General features: G+C 36.1%; 1 protein-coding gene across 6 annotated transcripts in view; it reads left to right on the top strand.

The window, feature by feature from the left end:
• Positions 1-5,554: 5,554 nt before the first annotated feature.
• Positions 5,555-17,875, top strand: part of tead1b (TEA domain family member 1b) — a 61,373-nt gene continuing 49,052 nt past the window's right edge. For 5 of the 6 annotated variants that reach the window (XR_003676302.1, XM_028477229.1, XM_028477207.1 and 2 more), the window contains exon 1: positions 6,420-6,525. The gene's annotated coding sequence lies outside the window, so the exon portion shown is untranslated. Of the gene's footprint in view, positions 6,004-6,419; positions 6,526-17,875 lie in introns of those variants that run through there. The other variant, XM_028477190.1, reaches the window with a different exon arrangement.

Raw genomic sequence — 17,875 nt, 5'->3', positions numbered from 1 at the left:
GCCTACCTTGCCTACCCTGACTGCACATCACTGATTAGTAGGATATAAGTTATATGTTAGTTATGGTAAAAAATGATGGAATAAACTTGATTATAATTAAAGTCTTGTAAAAACTCAGTGATATTTAAAAAACAATACTAACAATTCTAATTGATTCATACGTTTATACCAAGTGAGGAGTTCACTATCTTATTATTCTTTGTGACTAGATAAGCTTTTGTTTAATCCTGTCCCTTCTCAAACTGAAAGATGAATATGAACAATTTGTGTTAAATCTGTTTCTTGTATTCAATATTTTGTTTTTATTGTTTTGATGTTGCGTCTGTCGTGAAGTTTGAGACAAATAATAAAGAAAAAAAAGCTTATGTGATCCTGTTTTTTTTAAGCCACAGACTACATTTAAAAAACATTAGAAAGTTTAACCCATGCAGGTTATTTCCACACTTCTCTTTCCCCCCTTTTTTTTCTTTGGTCAAGACCTATGTTTAGTTTTCTACGGGATTTCTTTATCAGCCACAATAACATCTCAGCTCATATGATGTAAACCTTTCTTCCTACCAAATGACACAATAAAACCATGAACTTGTTTCTTTTTTTGACACATTTATAGCTCATTTTTCCTTCGTCACCTGTACAGCCTGCTCATGTAGCCACACCTCACACAACTTGACCTGTGGGTGTGTGAGAACACCATAATCCATGAGCCTGTTCTTTGGGAGTAAACAAATAGCAGAGACCTCATACACGAGGATGTTTACTGAAAGGTAATACATGTAATAAGGTTTCTCAGGGTGACATGTGATCAATTTATAGAATGTAAAACATTATTGGCCTCATGGAGTAACAAGGATCTGCATTTGGTTGAGTTTTTTTTTTTTTTTTTAACTAAATACACCCTGAGGACAGCAGCTTTTAGATGATCTATACCAGCGGTCTGCAACCTTTATTCTCAAATGAGCCGTTTTGCTTCATCTCATCTGGAATAAAGTCCTTAAAACCTTCTCAATGAAGACAACACAGTGTATAAAATTCTAAAATTATATAGAATAATGTTTGATTTGATTTAATTTGATTTAGTTATTTATTTCAATCATGTAAATGACAACTTAAAGGGGACATATCATGCTAAATCCACTTTTTTAGCCCTTAAATGCATTTTGTTGTATATTTAGATTGTTTAGAAGTACAGAAAAGTTCAAATTACTCTCTTCAGGTGCTCCATTTATATCTTTATATTCTGTTTTGGTCATATTTTTCAATCTGTTTCGATTTTTCGATTCTCTATTACGTTTTTTGAACTATTACATCACAGTATTTGCAGCGGAACTGCCAAATTAGGACATCGACTCCAGGTCCAACACTTTGAGCAATCCGCCATTTTTATTTCTCGCTTTTATTTTGTAGTCCAAGCTCAAGGATGCCAAAGTTATGAGAGGATAAGTCAAAATGTTGGGTTGTTGGATGTAGTAAACCACACGCTTCATTACACCGTCTCCCAGCATCAGAACCTTTTCAAAGTGCCTGGTTGAGTTTTATTTTTCACAGAAATGTACCCACATCTGTGGGTAAGGTTATTATTGTGTGCACGAAACACTTCAATGATGACTGCTTCAGCAACCTCCACCAGTATAAAGAAGGATTTGCCGAAAGACTTTGTCTGATTGAGGGTTCAATTCCTTCTATCTTTGGAGACGACGAACAGAGCACTTCGGTAAGCTGTAAATAACGCTAAAAAGTGTGATGATAAGACGTCTCTGTCATTGTTTTGTTAGCATTAGCAGCTGCACCGTCTTCATATGTTAACGCTGTGTGCTCGTTTTAGATCCTTGATGATATGGCCTACGTGATTGAATTTAAGTCTAAAGTTTTCATTAGTCATTTCATTTTGCTGTTTTTGTCTTTGAAAAGACTGTATTAAAATGCATTTCGTGAAATTAGCTTGGCGCTAGCGTTAGCTTGGTGCTTGTGTTAGCTCACTTGTTAGGGTTCTGCAGGTTCATCATCTTCATTTTCATCTCGCTCCGCCGGGTCCGACTCTGGCTCGAACATGTAAGGCTGGATGGACAAGTCTTCTGTTGTTAACATTGTGTAAATAACCTCTGAATAAACATTTTCTGCACCGCTACATAGCCTTATCTCTTCTATCAAACTACAAAAATGGCCGAACAGGGTGGAGTTGAACCGAGTGTCACCTCTGTAACCTGAAGAGGGGGCGGGGTATGGAGTGTCTCATTTGCATTTAAAGAGACAGCACCAAAACGAGTTGCTCTCAGAAGCACATCAGAAAAGGGGTAGAAAAGGGGCCTGTGGAGCTATAATAATGAGGAATTCAGACCCAAGCATTGCAGTTCCGCTTTATATAGACCACAACTGTATGTAGTAGTAGTATTTATTGAAGGGACAGTGCACAGAGACATTAAGCTCAAAGACAGATATGTTCTGCACCAGATTATAGCTGAATAGCTAGTTTCCATCTGCAGTCCCTGCAGTTTCCATCTGCAGTATGATTTATATGTAAAAAGGAAGGATTTAAAAGCATGATATGTCTCCTTTAAAAACTGTTTAAAAGAAAATGAAAGTAAATTAACATGAAAGGAATAACAACAAAACAGTATCTTGCATCTTCAAATTCTTACCCAACTCAGTTTATATGAACGAAATGCTATTTAAAGAAGATAATTTTTTTGAGTTAATGTATTTGAAGGGCACGCTAATTGCTAATTTCTTGCCACAAATCAAGCATGCATATTTACCTGGCACGTTGGCAGTTAAATGAATCCGGCCCCATGTAATTAAAATCTCTATTTTCTTTCAGAATAGTCTTTTAGTTCATGTTATCTTACCAGGGTTTTAAAACTTAGGGTTAACCAAGTTGATGATCTGTAGATTTTGCAAGAGGTGAAGTAGGCTATTGATGATTTAATTAGTGATTTAATTTTAGGTTGACAAATTGTTATATCATGGTTTTATTTGGTGTCAGTGTCATAAATCATGAATACCCTCTGTAAGAAAATAACAATTTTTTGTTTCAATATTTTTTTAAACTATAGGAAGCCATTGCAAAAGAGTCAAAGAGCCACATAAGGTTCCAGAGCCACAGGTTGCAGACCCCTGATCTATACAGAGCCAGAGTTTGTTGGAGGTGGTGCATTTACGGTTTCTTTGAGGAATAATCCAAGAAAGATGAGCAAAGTGTAACATTAAAACACATGCAGTGAAAGAATGCACTGAAAACATTCATTTATTTCTCTTTCAGCTGAACGTGCTGTTGGAGGGTGTTGATGGATGCCCTCAAAGGAGCTGCTGTCTGTCTTCATAGAGCCTTTCTTTGAGGGATTAGTGTCAAAATGTGGTTCCTAATGGAGGACGTGTTCAGGCAGAAACAGTCGTGTTTTATGTCTACAAAGGTGTAAAGTCACACATGGAAATCAGACCACCTCCACCTTTTTCAAAATGTGTTAAAAAATGTGTGTGTATTTTTTTCAAGTGTAATGCATATAGTAGATACGGTGGAACACATTGTATATTGCTGTTCATTTTGATTCCATGTTTTGTTTTGTTTTTTTGACATTTTATGTTTAGATTTATTACGACTAAGAATTATTTAGATGTAAATGAAGGCTTTTTTTTAATTGTAGGAATCCCATCTAAAATCAGCTGTTACTAGTTTTCACTTTTACGATGCTGTATGAAATTTAGGGGCAGGTTGTGAAATATCTGACCATGCGCTATAAGTGTTTTCACTCCATGTTTATGAAATTACAGGTTAAAAGTAAGACTGAAAGTTAGAAAACAACACCTACATACATTTACTTTTACAGCTGATCAAAATCCTATTTAGTCATTTTAAATCATATTTGGAACATTTCAGTGAATTAGCATCTCTGACTCAGCCATAGCTGCTTTCTTGATACACAATATAACTAAAGATCTTTGCCGGTAATTGCGGTTGTGATGAGCTTAGTTATTTTTTGCCTATAAAATTGTGATTGTGGCCCTGACATGTACATTATTCTCTGTCCATCTTATTCCCCATTGACACTACTTCCTGTGTGCTAGATAAATAAAACATAAATGATGAGTTAGTCTGTGTTATACTGTAGGTTAAACCGCAGACTTAAAATTCTATATTGTCACCCACACAGTTACATTTCCCGTACACAAAATGCCAGCTTCCTCTTAATGCCTTTTACAGTAAGAGCCCTGGATATCCTTTTAATCAACTATATCAGTGGTTCTCAAACTGTTTTTGCTCTGCCCCCTTTGAAGAATGTAAACACCCCCAGGGCTCCCATCACAAAAAAATAAATAAATAAATGGACTATTCTTCTTTAAATCTCTTGTTCTAATGTTATAGAATGGCTTGTTACAAAACAAAAGCATAACCCAAAACGGAATTACTTCTGAAGGAACTGCTGTCATTATTTTTTTTATTGTCACTTGCTAGCTATGACAGCTAGTTCTATCTCACAGGAAGTTGTGCCCACAACAGTGCCTGGATGAAAGTATGTATAGTTTATAAATTCTCCTAATTCTCAGTGGGGTTTTTGATGTATCGCTTTCATTTTTTTTTTTTTTTTTACTTTTTATTCTTAGCAACTGTGTGCTACCCTTGGTATTTCAAATGTTTGTTTTTTTTGTATATGTGGATTTTAAGCGTCTGTCTATGGAAGCCTATTTCCCCATGAAAACAAAAATAGGAAAAGTATAATAATAATGACAAATCTAAGTCATAAATATGACTTAGCATCTCATAATTATGACCTAGCATCTCATAATTTTGACTTAGATTTTGTTTCATTATTATTATTTTACTTTTCAATTATGAGATACACATAATTATGACTTAGTATCTTATAATCGTATGTGGATTTTAAGCATCTGTCTATGGAAGCCCATTCCCACCTGTAAAAAAAGAAAACTAGGAAAAGTAAATTAATTATCATAACAAACCTATGTCATAATTTTGACTATCTCATAAATAATTATGACTTAGTATCTCACCAAGATGACTTCGATTTTCAAAAATATATTATTAATTTACTTTTCAATTATGAGATACTAAGTCATACTTATGACTATTTATAATTATGTCATTGTATCTAATATTTTTTGTATAGGCATCTGTCTATGGAAGCCCATTTCCCCAGTAAAAAAAATAAATAAATAGGAAAAGTAAAATAATAATAACAAATCTAAGTCATAAATATGACTTAGCATCTCATAATTATGACCTAGCATCTAATAATTATGACTTGGATTGTTTTTAATTATTATTTAACCTTTCAATTATGTGATACTAAGACATAACTGTGACTAAGTATCTCATAATCGTTGTATGTGGATTTTAAGCATCTGTCTATGGAAGCCCAATTCCGCCAGTAAAAGAACTAGGAAAAGTAAAATAATATTCATAAAAATCTATGTCATAATTACGACTACCTCATAAATAATTATGACTTAGCATCTCATAATTATGACTTAGATTTTTTTTTTTTTTTTTTTTAACTATTATTATTTTACTTTTACTTATTTTTTAACTGGTGGGAATGAACTTCCATATCTGTCCTTTGATTTGAGTTCATTCTATGTTTAAAAAAAGGAAACTTTATGGTTAAATGATGAATAAGCTCCATCGGAGCTGAAAAGTCTGAGTCTGCCTGTGTCCCTGAAGGCGTCGCGGCTCCGGGGCTGCACCTCCAGCCCCCCCACCGCCTCTCCTCTCCTCTCCTCTCTGCCGGGCCGCCTGCTGCCTGCTCGGTCCGGGATGACGCCACCTCTGGCTCCGCCCCGGCTCACACACTCGCTCCGTGCGTTCATTTCATTCCTGCTCTCATTCCGCGCATTCTTCGCATCTCTGTCAGTGCGCGAAGCCATTCACCTACACTTCGTTTGGCTTGGCCCAGAAACACCAGAATAACTTGACACAGTATTTAAAATAGTCACTCACAGCACACTACCAACCAAAAAGGGGCATTTTTTAAATGAGCTATCAGTAACGAGGTAAGTTTCACTGGTAGTTGCAGGCATTCAAACTGGCTGTAGACTTCTTTGCTGTAAGAAAATGAAATGTTGCCTTTTTTATATATATATATTTTGACATTATGTGGCCTACAACGAGGACCAGGGTTAGGCTGTGTGAGTCCTCCGTGGAAACGTGTGCTCGCTGCTGACTTTGAGCCACTCACAGGCACAGCCGCCTGGCTTTGACGCGGCGGCGAAAATCTTTGACATTTTTCGCATATTTTGCACCGAAGCCTAGCGGTGCGCTCCTATAAAAAGCCTCAGATGGCGGTTGGTCCTGTTTCGCGTTAGCGGGGACGTGATGTGGGAATCGGCGCGAACTAAAGCAATAAACAGCTCGAATAAACAGTTGCTTTTGGACACGATGACGATAGAGAAAGCGTTTGTTTTCCTCCCTACAGTCGGCTGTGGAGCGGTTTGGGAGCAGCTCGGAGAAAACAGCAGCGGGGAGACTTGTTGCTTCAGCGCCGCTTTCGCCACTTTGTTGCCTCCAAGTTTTAAGTAAGTACCAGTTTGTGTGTTTCTTTATGTGTGTGATTGCTTCATGTAGCGTGTTTAAAGCTTCCAGTGTTGTTAGTGCATCTAGATTAAAGTGGAGGGGAAAGATTGGACTGCAGCAAACTGTTATTGTCTCCATGTAGGCTGTTACAAACTCGCATAAAACACACTTTTTTTTTTTTCCCCCCCCCCATTTTTTAATGCATTCTAAAAGTTACAAGGACCACCAAAGTTTCCTGATACGATGCTATATAATGGAAACTAGCCATTGCTACAGTTTATAGGCCTGAGTTGTACAGTTACACAGATTTAAAGCTTGTTTTGGGATTTGCTTAATTGTTTTTCCTTTCCTTCCTCTAACTTTGGGAATAGCAAGCTCAGCTAAAAGCTGAATCCCTCACCTCAGCTTCAGGCTAGGCTGTCTTTGTTCTTTTTTTTTTTTCCTCTTTTTTTTTTTTTTTTGGTAAAGTAGGGACACAATAATTTACATTCAGTAAAAAAAAAAAAAAAAAAAAAGTTTATTTGTTCAAGCTTATCATTAATAAATCTTGAGCTGTGACTGGTGGAGAGCTTGAAAACAGTATCAGCTACAGAATTATGGTCAATCACAGTGTTAAAGGCAATTTGTTGCACTTTTTCTACAGGTTTCATCATGTATAACACAAAAATCAATTAAGCACTGTTAACTTTGAGGAAGCACAGCATTAAATTCAAATGTAAAGAAGATAAATGTAGTTTATGATGAGATTATTTAGCTACAAATGGCATGCGTGCCTAACCTAAGGCATGCCCTGGTGTAAATCTGCTCACTAGGAAGAAAACAAAAACAACGCCAGTGTTGGAAATAGATGCTTTGTTTTCTGCTTATGCAACCAGTGAACCTGTTGGACACAAGCCTGCATAACATTTGTAGAAAGAATTGGACGTTGTCTTTGTTCGTCTGAATGTGAGTTAGTGAACTGTTTTCAATCATTCTCTGCTTTAAAGGAAATTAAGTTACAGTTTCTAACAGAAGGACACATTCATAGCTGTGATTGTATGAATTTATCAATGGGCCAAGATCATCATTTAAACATTTTTATTTGAATCTATCAATATAGTCTTTTATGACTTAATATTTTTCCATATTTTTTTTTTTAAAACATGAATATGGACTTCTTGGATTTCTTTTATTTGTCTAGTGGCCTCCATTAACAGCACCGTGAAGAAAATATTTTTTTTCCCCACTAATGTTTTAATTCTTGCATATTATTTCAAATCTGTCTTGTTAAAGTATTAATTAAGCTATTTTTATTTTGTCATTTGAGGATTTTGTGATAATAAAGGAAAATTAGGTCTGATCTTAGGCTAAATGTATCATATTTAGGCAGATATTAGGAACATATGTAGGACAAAGTAAAGCTTGGTCAAAAAAAAGGGTGTATTTATAAAAGTTCAGGCTTTTTAGGATGTGTTATTACGTTGTTTGTTTAGGGTTGTCTCTGTGCGGGGTCACGGTGGAGGGCTACACAGAGTGTGGTCTAACTGTTGCAAAGTATGGACAGAATAATGGGCGTTTGTGAAGCACAGAGTGGATTGCATTACCTCTTGGAACAGAGTGAAACTCTTTATCTCCTTTCTACCTGCGAGTGGACAATTGCAAAGGAAAAGCTTCAGGTTACATGTGAATATGGCTTTGATGCAAGAAGAAATAGCAAAAAAAAATGATGATCAAGAATAGCCGTGCCTAAACGTGACAAATCTTTAGCTATTATTAAAAAAAAGAAGGTAAATAGTTTGATATTTGTCAGATTAGACAAAAGGTTCTTAACTGCCACGGTCATTCAACCGTGACCCACTTTTTTTTTTTTTTAGAATTCAATTAACAAATTTAGATTTTTTTTTAAAAAAAAATACACATATAATCTTTTGTAAAACATAAATCTATATATTTTCTTTTGCAACATCACAGCATGCCTGTCAAAAGAAAAGTTTCTTTCAAAGTAAAAGACAAGTCCAACATGAGGTACATTAAGTATTTACTTATTTTTGACCAGCTGTCCATAACACACTTTTGGGTCCCGACCTACCAGTTGAGAACCGCTTTATTAGACAATGTAGTATGTCATATTGAATATAAATTCCGAGGTTAAACTATGTTGTTTGGTCCTGTTAAGTTAGTACTAAGCGCTAAGCACTAAGTCGTAATGCACAAATGTAACGATTAGGGCTGGGCAAATTATTTATTTAATTGATTTATCAATTTTGTAGATAAGAAAACGATTTTTATTTTGCTTTGTTTAAGAAAAAACAAAAAAAAACATATATATATAATTTTTTTTCCACCACCAATTGTTCGGACTTTTTTGCGTTCCGTCCTTGTGGGTTACCGTAGCGCGATGTGAGCCAGCCCCCTCTTTGTTTACATTTGTTTACCCTTTCAGTAGGCTATTTGTATTTTTTTCAATTGTAATGTTATAAAATATGTAGTTATCTGATTTCTTAATCAGAAAATTGAAGCTACTGTGAAGTTGCTGTAGCACTTTTGCTTAAACCTGGGTTAAAGCTTGAAATTGTTGAATGACAGCCTCGTTTACTTTTTATTTTGGGATTGTTCTTTGCATTTTAACTCTTGAGGACAATCACAGCAATAAAGTTGCACTTTTGACAATATATCTGATGTCTGCAGACATTTTTAAGTGCATTGGAAAAAAAAAATTGAATCGAAACTCGAATTGTTCTTTAAAAAAAATCAGAGATTTTTTTTTTTTTTTTATTTAGGCAAAATTTGCCAGCCCTAGCAACGATGCATCCCTCAGTCTGATGATGGGCTTGGTGCATTTCCTCATGCGAGTGTAAACTAATTCTGACTCCCACATTTTTAATTAAAACCAAGGGCCAATATTTTGTGTTGTTAAAACGCTGGGCTGTAAAATTCCCTGTGATCTATAATTAAACTCACTAATTGTGTAATTGGTAGTGATGTGTAGGAGGGCTTCAATCACAGCAAACATGAGTGTTCCCTTTAAAAAGACGGCACTACTGCAGGCTGTGTGTGTACGTGTGCGTGCGTGCCCCCTGAGGTAAACCCTGGTCTAGAAAGGGAATTTTAGAGTGTGTGCTGCTCAGCAGTTTGAGCAGAGCCCACTGAGTGCCACCAAAAAGGAAGAGCTGGCTCAAAGCCACTGACGTCATCTAAGTAAATCTGCTCCAGCAGTGCAGCCATAAAATGACTGCCAGCTACTGAATGCACTTTGGCCCCGTCAACCACCTTAGTTAGTTCAACACTGTTTTCTTTATCCCTCTCCCTATTCACGTCGCTCTCCTGTTTCACTGGAGTAGAAGCAGGCGTTTGCTTGTTCACTCTTAGTCAAGTCATCATTTGAGCTCATTTAGTTTTAAATGAATCAAAAAAAAAAAAAAAAAAAGCTCAATGAATAATTTGAAGTCTCGCCACTTTAATTCAGAAAAGCGTAAACCATTAAATAATGTTTTGAACTACTGTAAACATGGGAAAAAAAGAGAAAAATGGATTAACTTTAAACATATGATCAAACAAAAGCGCAAACCTCCAACTAAATCTGCTCTTTGCCACATATTGGCAGTGATCTGGATCACACACCCTGATCATGGTCACATCCTTATTTACACTTTAGACTTTAAGGCTTGGAAGAAATTTACATCCCCATTTTTAATGAGTCATTAGGTTCAAATGAGTAAGCACTCACATTTTTTATTTTTTTTGAAAACTAGAAATGCTCAATCCCACCCAGATGAAACTTGGTGTCATAATTGAGGAATCAACTCAAAATAACTCAGTAAAAGTTCATAAAAATCGATCAATTATGAACAGAGATATTAATTTTTGCCAATGATGAAACTGATCCACAATCAATATATGGATTCTGTAAAATGTAATGGGATCTTAAAGCCGACGGTCTACATTAAGTCAGAATTTGGTTAAAATCTGTTTAGTACCTTTGGGGTAACCTTGTTAACAAACAAACAAATAAAAACAGGCTGTTTACATTATTACCTCCTTAAATATCATAGAAAATATCTGACTTTAGACCTTTGTTTCTTGATGAAACAATTAAACTAAGTATGATTAATAAAGCAGTTCAACGTTTTTTGTTTTTTTTTACTAAATATCTATCTTTGAAAAGTACAGAAATAGAGTAATGTAAATCTCAGATGTTCGCACACCTGTGTATGTTGTTTTTGTTCTGTTTTTCTTAATAGCTCGATTGGAATTTTCATTTGTATTATCAATTAAGTTTATTTCATTGGATTTTGCATTTGTTAATGGTGAAAAATGGGGGTAGGTGTTGACGAGCATAGGCTTCTTCCTATCCCTTGTCAAACAAATCAAATGTATTATATTGAAATGTACTTTTTTTTAATTTCAGATATATTTTCATTTTCATCAATTTTATTCATTTGTTCAAAAATAAATACATATTTTACAAATGTGAATGCTCGTCATACAGCAGCCATATTCAGTTAGCCTAGAACAGTGTTTCCTGAACTTTATTGCCCCATGTACCCCTTAGCCATTATTTCTTATCAACAGTGCAGTTGTACATTATTTACTTCTGTCTGCAGGCTCGTCTAAACTCTTCCTTGTATCTCGTCCAACATTAACCTTAAATTTAGGCCTTTTTATTCATTTATTTCTGATGTTTTACCCATTTTAGAATTTGAAATTCACCTTTTGGTGTATTTTAGAGAGTTAAGCCACATTATTATTGATGGACGAGAACAAAGTCTGTGTGAATGTAAAAAAAAAAAGCAACATCTCTATAATATTAAAAAACGAACTGACACATGTATTTGTGTACCTCCAGAGAGATGTTCAAGTACCCCTAGGGGTACTTGTACCCCAGCTTGGAAACCACTAGCCTAGACAAAGATAAAGACTATCATCAATGTTTTTTTTTCTTAATCTTCAGAAGCCATTCAGACATCAGGACAAAAACCCAACAAAGATAAAATATAATATCTGTCTTCTTTTTGCCATCATCAATACCGAATCATTTGATGAGAGGCTATTAAACCACTATGTACAGTTTTGAATTTTGACCACAATTAAAGCATTAAAACTGCCTCTCCCAGTACAGACCATGTTGTCTGTTTGATGTCAGTGATTTCCTCATGCACTCATCTGAAAATCCCTCTAATGTACAGCTTATATTTGATTTTCTGCCATTACACTGTCACTGCATGTGGTCAGCATCCATAAGACGCTCCATCACCAGTCGCTGCGTTATCACGGTTGGCACGGATCAGGCCAACAGTGAGCCCTGTGGGAGGCCTGGGTTCACCATAGGAAAGGGTAACCCCCCCCCCCACCCACCACCACATTAATATGCAGGCTGTGCTCAGTAAATTAGTTTGGAGCCCGAGCCAGAACACTGCAGTGGAAAACTCTTCCTCCCCCTTTTCTGTTCACCAGTTGAATAGTCCCCGAGGGTCTTTCTCTAACAAGGAGCCGTTGCTTTTTAATTACAGTAAAAACAAGGAGTTCAATCTTTTGTCGGTAAACAGTTGCTTCTTTTATTTTGTCATATGAGCACAAAGGAGGTTTTATTAGTTGATCCTTTAAGCATGAAAAGTATCGAATAAGCTCAATTAGGAAACACAATTTCTCGTGTTTTTTTTAAAATGAACTTTGTCTTTTCTATTGTGGCAGAACATCTGGCTGTAAAAATATGTCAAAGCTCTCTAAAAGGATGTTTAATGTGATATTGTGAATCAGTTATGTATTCCTAATATCATAATACCGTAATTTTTTTACCAGATATTTTGAATTAAATCAAAGACACAGACTTCAAGTTTCCCCTTTTTGAATTTTCTAACACAAATACCCATGCTGGTATGAATAAATAAAGTCAATGTTTGTTGCTTGAACTTTAGCTTGTATCTTTTCATTTGTTTCACGGCTGATGGATGTCTGTGCGTTAACTGTTTTAATTCAGCTTTAATTACAGGGTTCCCGCGGATTTTTAAAAAGTCTTAATAGGCATTAAATTAATGAATCTAAAAATAAGGCCTTAATTGTCATTAAAATGTCTTAAATCAATGTTTCAAAGGTCTTAAATTTGAACACATAGTAAGTATGAACTTATGATTGTAATTAGTCTCGCATTTCAAAATAAATAATAAATGGTAAGATTCGTTATTTTTTTAATTAAGATTTTCTTAACGGTTTTCATTTGTTGTTTCATAGATTTGTGGCTATTTTTGTAGTCGTGTGTTTTTGTGTGTTTACTTTGGGTTCCACTAGCATGTCTGCACTAGACTCTGGAAAAAAATGTACCCTAGCCCTATGTAACTGCATCCCCCCCAAGTGTGTTTACTGTGAAGTTGGTCTTACATTTAATTTCGAATGATTTGAATTCGACTGAAGCTGTAGGAACCCTTTAATTAAGAATAGTTCATATTTCTACTGAATTATTATTGCATGTTTTCTTTAACTTTGAGTACGTGTATGATATGCTCAAAGTCGTGTTCAGTGTTTTGCAAAATAAGTATAAGGAATGTAATTTAAAAATGTACTTTTTTTTCTCCGCTGTGCCTGTTTTATCCTGTTGGTAATAATTCAAAAGTGTTTCAAGATCATTTCTAAAATAAACAGAATTTTAAAGGAAATGATGTTGGAAAAATAAACAAGATGGAGGTTAAAATTAAACAACATCGACATGAAGTTGGTGTGACTTGACAGTTCCAAATGCAAAAAGGTGGCAATATTGCTCATCGGTATGATTTGTATTTTGCTGCCCGTCCGCGGCACAAGCAGTCTGCCGCCAGCCCTCGTCTCTCATAACTGTCAGGAGATCCTTTATCTGACGGACCTTTATTTACAGCTTTAATTTCCTGAGCTTTATGTGCTCCGCTCACACATCACACCATTGTGATGGGCGTGTGCTGTCAGGAATGCACTGCACATTTTTGATAGGCAAATATCCTCTCAGCTTTCATTAGATTTCATGTTTGAATTCTTCTTTTTTTTTTTTTTTTCAAATGTATTTTAGTCCCTGTGGTCGAACAGAGCTATGTGATCAGAGGGATAGATTTACTGTCAGACTGATTCTGTTCTTCAGACCTTAAGCTATAACAGTCTTTGAGTCTTCTAACATGTCTGATATCCAGATCATGTTGTTGTTGGTACAGGTTTGTCCGTCTGAGACAGGTAAAGAAGGGTGAATTTACAGAACCTGTAAATCACTCTGGAACAAAGATTGATCCCTCAGGGGCCTGATGGTTGCTGGTTAGTGGGATGTCAGTCTTAGATTTGGGAGCAATAATATCAGGCAGATTCTCTGAACTAAAGCCTGCTGGTTCCAACAGGCATTAAATCAGCTGAAGCCAACAACAGAAAGACTAATTCTGGCTTGAATAATGTATTTTATTTGTACTTAAAAGCTCCAAAGATCGAAGTCCTCTTCAATCAATTATAGCAGTCTGGTTTAGAATTGGGGGCACTCGGTAGACGTATATATCGCTGCCTCGCAGAAAAAAAGAAGTAAGCTACTTGTTTGTTATTTAGTTGCTTCAGTGGAATGTTTAAAAGAGATCATCTGTCTCAGCCCAGTCACTGACTAGCAAACAATTTAGGACGTACAACAAACCTCCACCACTGGATTTCATTTCTAAGATGTGTTTTTAAGAGAACCTCCAATTCATAGTTGTAATTTTTTTGCACTCTGATTCACAGCCATTATTGTTTGTGGAGATGTCTTCTCTAGGAGGGTATACTACAAATTAGGAGTGTGACGATTTGGCAATATATCGCAATATTTTTTCGCACGATCGATTATCCATATGCTCGCGCTAAGTATCGACTTTTAAAATTATTATTATTTTTTTTATTTATTTATTTTTTCAAAACCTTTTCTGCTTTTTCACTAACATGTGCAGGTACGTCTTCACAGAAATGTTTTCACTGTTTGTTGAAGGAACCAATATATTGTTTACTGGAATATTGCACTTTATAATATTTTTTGTTTACAGAAAGCACTATTAGAGATACTTATTCATTTACATTGGTATGTTGACACTTATTTACAGAAATGTTGCACTAAAATAGTGTCACTGTTCATTGGACACTTTTTCAATTTATTTTCTTTCAGAGATATAAAATAAAAATTGTATTTTTTCACTTAATCTTTTTTTTTCTTGTTATGTCATAGATTAGGGCGACCGTGGCTCAGGTGGTAGTGGGTCGTCTTCTGATCGAGAGGTTGGGGGTTCGATCCCAGTACCTGTCTATGTGTCGAAGTGTCCTTGGGCAAGACACTGAACCCTAAGTTGCTCCCAGTGGTCGACTAGCGCCTTGCATGGCAGTCCTGTCCCACTGGTGTGTGAATGTGAGAGTGAATGGGTGAATGAGCTAATATGTAAAGCGCTTTGAGCCTGCTTCAGTGTGGCGATAAAGCGCTATATAAAATCAAGTCCATTTACCATTATCGTAGATTGATTTCTGACCAATATACTGTATATCGATAATCGCAGTATCGTCATATCGTGAGATAATCGTTATCGTGAGCGTTGTATCGCATATCGTATCGCGAGGTGCCCAGAGGTTCCCACCCCTACTACGAATCTAGATTGGCTTAAGCTCCGTTAGCTGGATTGAACTAACCAAACATTCCTTTCCAGATATGTGCTGGACTAGGAACGTCAATCAAAACACGCTCATTTAAGCCAAGGGATTTCACCCTCATACGTGCGCGCCCACGTGAAAGAGGTGGAGATTGCAGCGTCTGACCAATCAATGGAGAACACTGGCAGAGTGTCTTATGATCTTAAATATAATGAATATAAATCCATGATGACAGGGAAGAGCAACAGTAGTGCAGGAGGCGGAGCTTTTATACTCACTATACGTGTTGCTTAAGATTAAAATTCATAATTCAGACCAAAAACACCACTGGCGCTGCAGTAAAAGCTGAAAGTTATTAATGCAGGAATAGATGATTGTTAATGTTTACATTTGTGAGATTATAAATGGACATACTGATACATTTCACTTTCTCTTTTCTTTTTAACGTGTCTACTGTGGCTGTGATCCTGCGTTCATACAGATCAGCCTGTATCATAAGGTGGAATATATTTATATTTTATATTATCTATAGGACTGAGGCTCTCAGCATTACATGAATTGATTAATTTATCGGTGTGAAAGTGCCCGTTGCACGCAGGTGTTATCAGCCGACTTATTTTATTTATTTTATTTTATCCGTTCATCAGAGATTGCATCTCTTTCCTGTCAGCGTCTTTTTTTGACGTGTTCACACATGACCTTTCATTGGACAGCTTGTTTTCTAAGAGATCTGATTGGTCAGCAGACGGGACTTAGCACTAGCTAACAATTAAGCCAGAGAAAAACTTGGTCGGGACCAGGTTAGCTGTGAAAGACAAGTTGTCATAGTGATTTAGCTTCAGCGAGCTTTGTAGTCCAGCACACACGCATTAAATCCTGGAAGTTAGCGCGATAAGAGGTAATCTAGATTTGTAGCATACCCCCTAGAAGTCCATTGGGTACCCCGGAGCACGTTAGAGCAAAGTTTCTCAAATGTGGGTACGTGATGTCACTACAGGGGGCACTTAAGAGAGAGAGGGGGAAATTAACAAATTAAATCATTAAAAGTATGGGGTTTATTTTTTAGTTAAAAGTGATAATCATACTAAATATTACCAGGAACTCACAAAATGACCACAAAAACTCACAAAATAGGAGAAACAACAACAAAATACACAAAATGACACTAAAATACAGTAAATGAGAGAATAATACACAAGATCACTACATAATGCACAAAGACACAGAGAAACATACAAAACGACATAAGAAACAACCAAACGACACCAAAACACACACACACACACAAAATACATAAAATGACACAAAAAAACACACAATGATGATAGAAATGATCTTGATTAGAATGTTCTAATGTTGTAGTCGGATAATGGTGGTACTTGGATTCAGAAATAAGAGAATGGGGGTACTTGAGCCAAAAAAGTTTGAGAACCACTGTGTTAGTTTAGGCGTCAGTATATTTGACAGGCATCGTACAGCAGGGGTATGTAACTCATTTTCACATAAGGGCCAAATATGGAGCCTAATGCTCTGAAGTGGGCCGCAAATTTTATTAATAATACTAATAACAATTAATACATTTATTTTGTATAGCTTTTTTAAGTTATTCAAAGACACAAGACAGCAGATGAAAGCAAGAAAAAACAATTTAAGGTGATAAAAGAGTAATTTAAATGTTGTTCTTAGTTTACACTATGATTATGTATACTAGTGCAGTGCCCATAGGAAGTATGTATTGCTATAGAAAAGTGGGAGGTTAAGTAGCTTTTTCATGGATGGCTAAATGAGGTTGTTTGAACGTGGGATGTCAGGGACATTTTCATATATTTTGGCTTTTAGCAAGGACACTAGGGAGTTGAACCCCATCTATTCCGATTGCAGTTTGTTGTCCTCGCGGATCTGGATCTCCTCAGACCGGAACAGACTCGGTCCGGACTCGTTTAGGGTCATTAATCCACAACAGTCAGTTTAGATGCATATGGAATTTGTAAAGCATTTATGAAATTGCTTTAGAGATAATTTATTCACGGTATCATTGCAGTCCAAACAAATCCAACGTCGCACACCCTTGAACCAAGCAGCAGCCATGCGCACGTTCTGCAAGCAACAGTCACTGTAGAGGTGGGGCTGATGACATCATCAATGAGTCCGTAGACTCAGGAGGTGGGGCATGGGGGTGAGGCGTCCAAACATATCTGACGTTGCACACCCTTGAACCAAGCAGCAGCCATGTTGAAACTCTCAGGTCAGTCTGAACCTGATCTGCAGAGATATTTGAGGGACACACACACACACAGACAGACAGAGATTCCTTGCTTTTATAGAGATATACATGATAAGAAATCTACATGCAATAAATGACAGATATCAGTGCTGGATCTGGTCTTCAAAATGTCTTCATTTTTTGACAATTTTTTTGTAATTTAGGGCAGTTTTATGTGATTGTAAGAAAAAAAAAGTGTATTTTCAAAGTCTAGAGGAATTTGACAATTGTTTAGATTATGACTGCAGCCGTGTGAATAAGGTAGGGCCGAACGATTATATGCTTTTGCGATTTTCTAATTGCAAAGGCTGCAATTTTTATTTATTTATTTTTTTTCTTGTCCTGTCCTATCCTGTTAAGTTCAGAGTGTTTAAGAAGTGCAGTCCACACGTTACATGTTTCATGAAACCTGAAGTTAGTTAGATATGTTGAAGAGGTAAAGCCACAGATTTGTTTGCTTTGTTATTGTAATCTGTGCTTAAAAATGTATATTTTATGTTCATTTA

This window comes from Gouania willdenowi, chromosome 3 (assembly GCF_900634775.1).
Source record: "Gouania willdenowi chromosome 3, fGouWil2.1, whole genome shotgun sequence".
Lineage (NCBI taxonomy): Eukaryota > Metazoa > Chordata > Actinopteri > Blenniiformes > Gobiesocidae > Gouania > Gouania willdenowi.
Note: the sequence above shows the minus strand (reverse complement) of the source record. Positions and strands in the feature narration are given on the sequence as shown.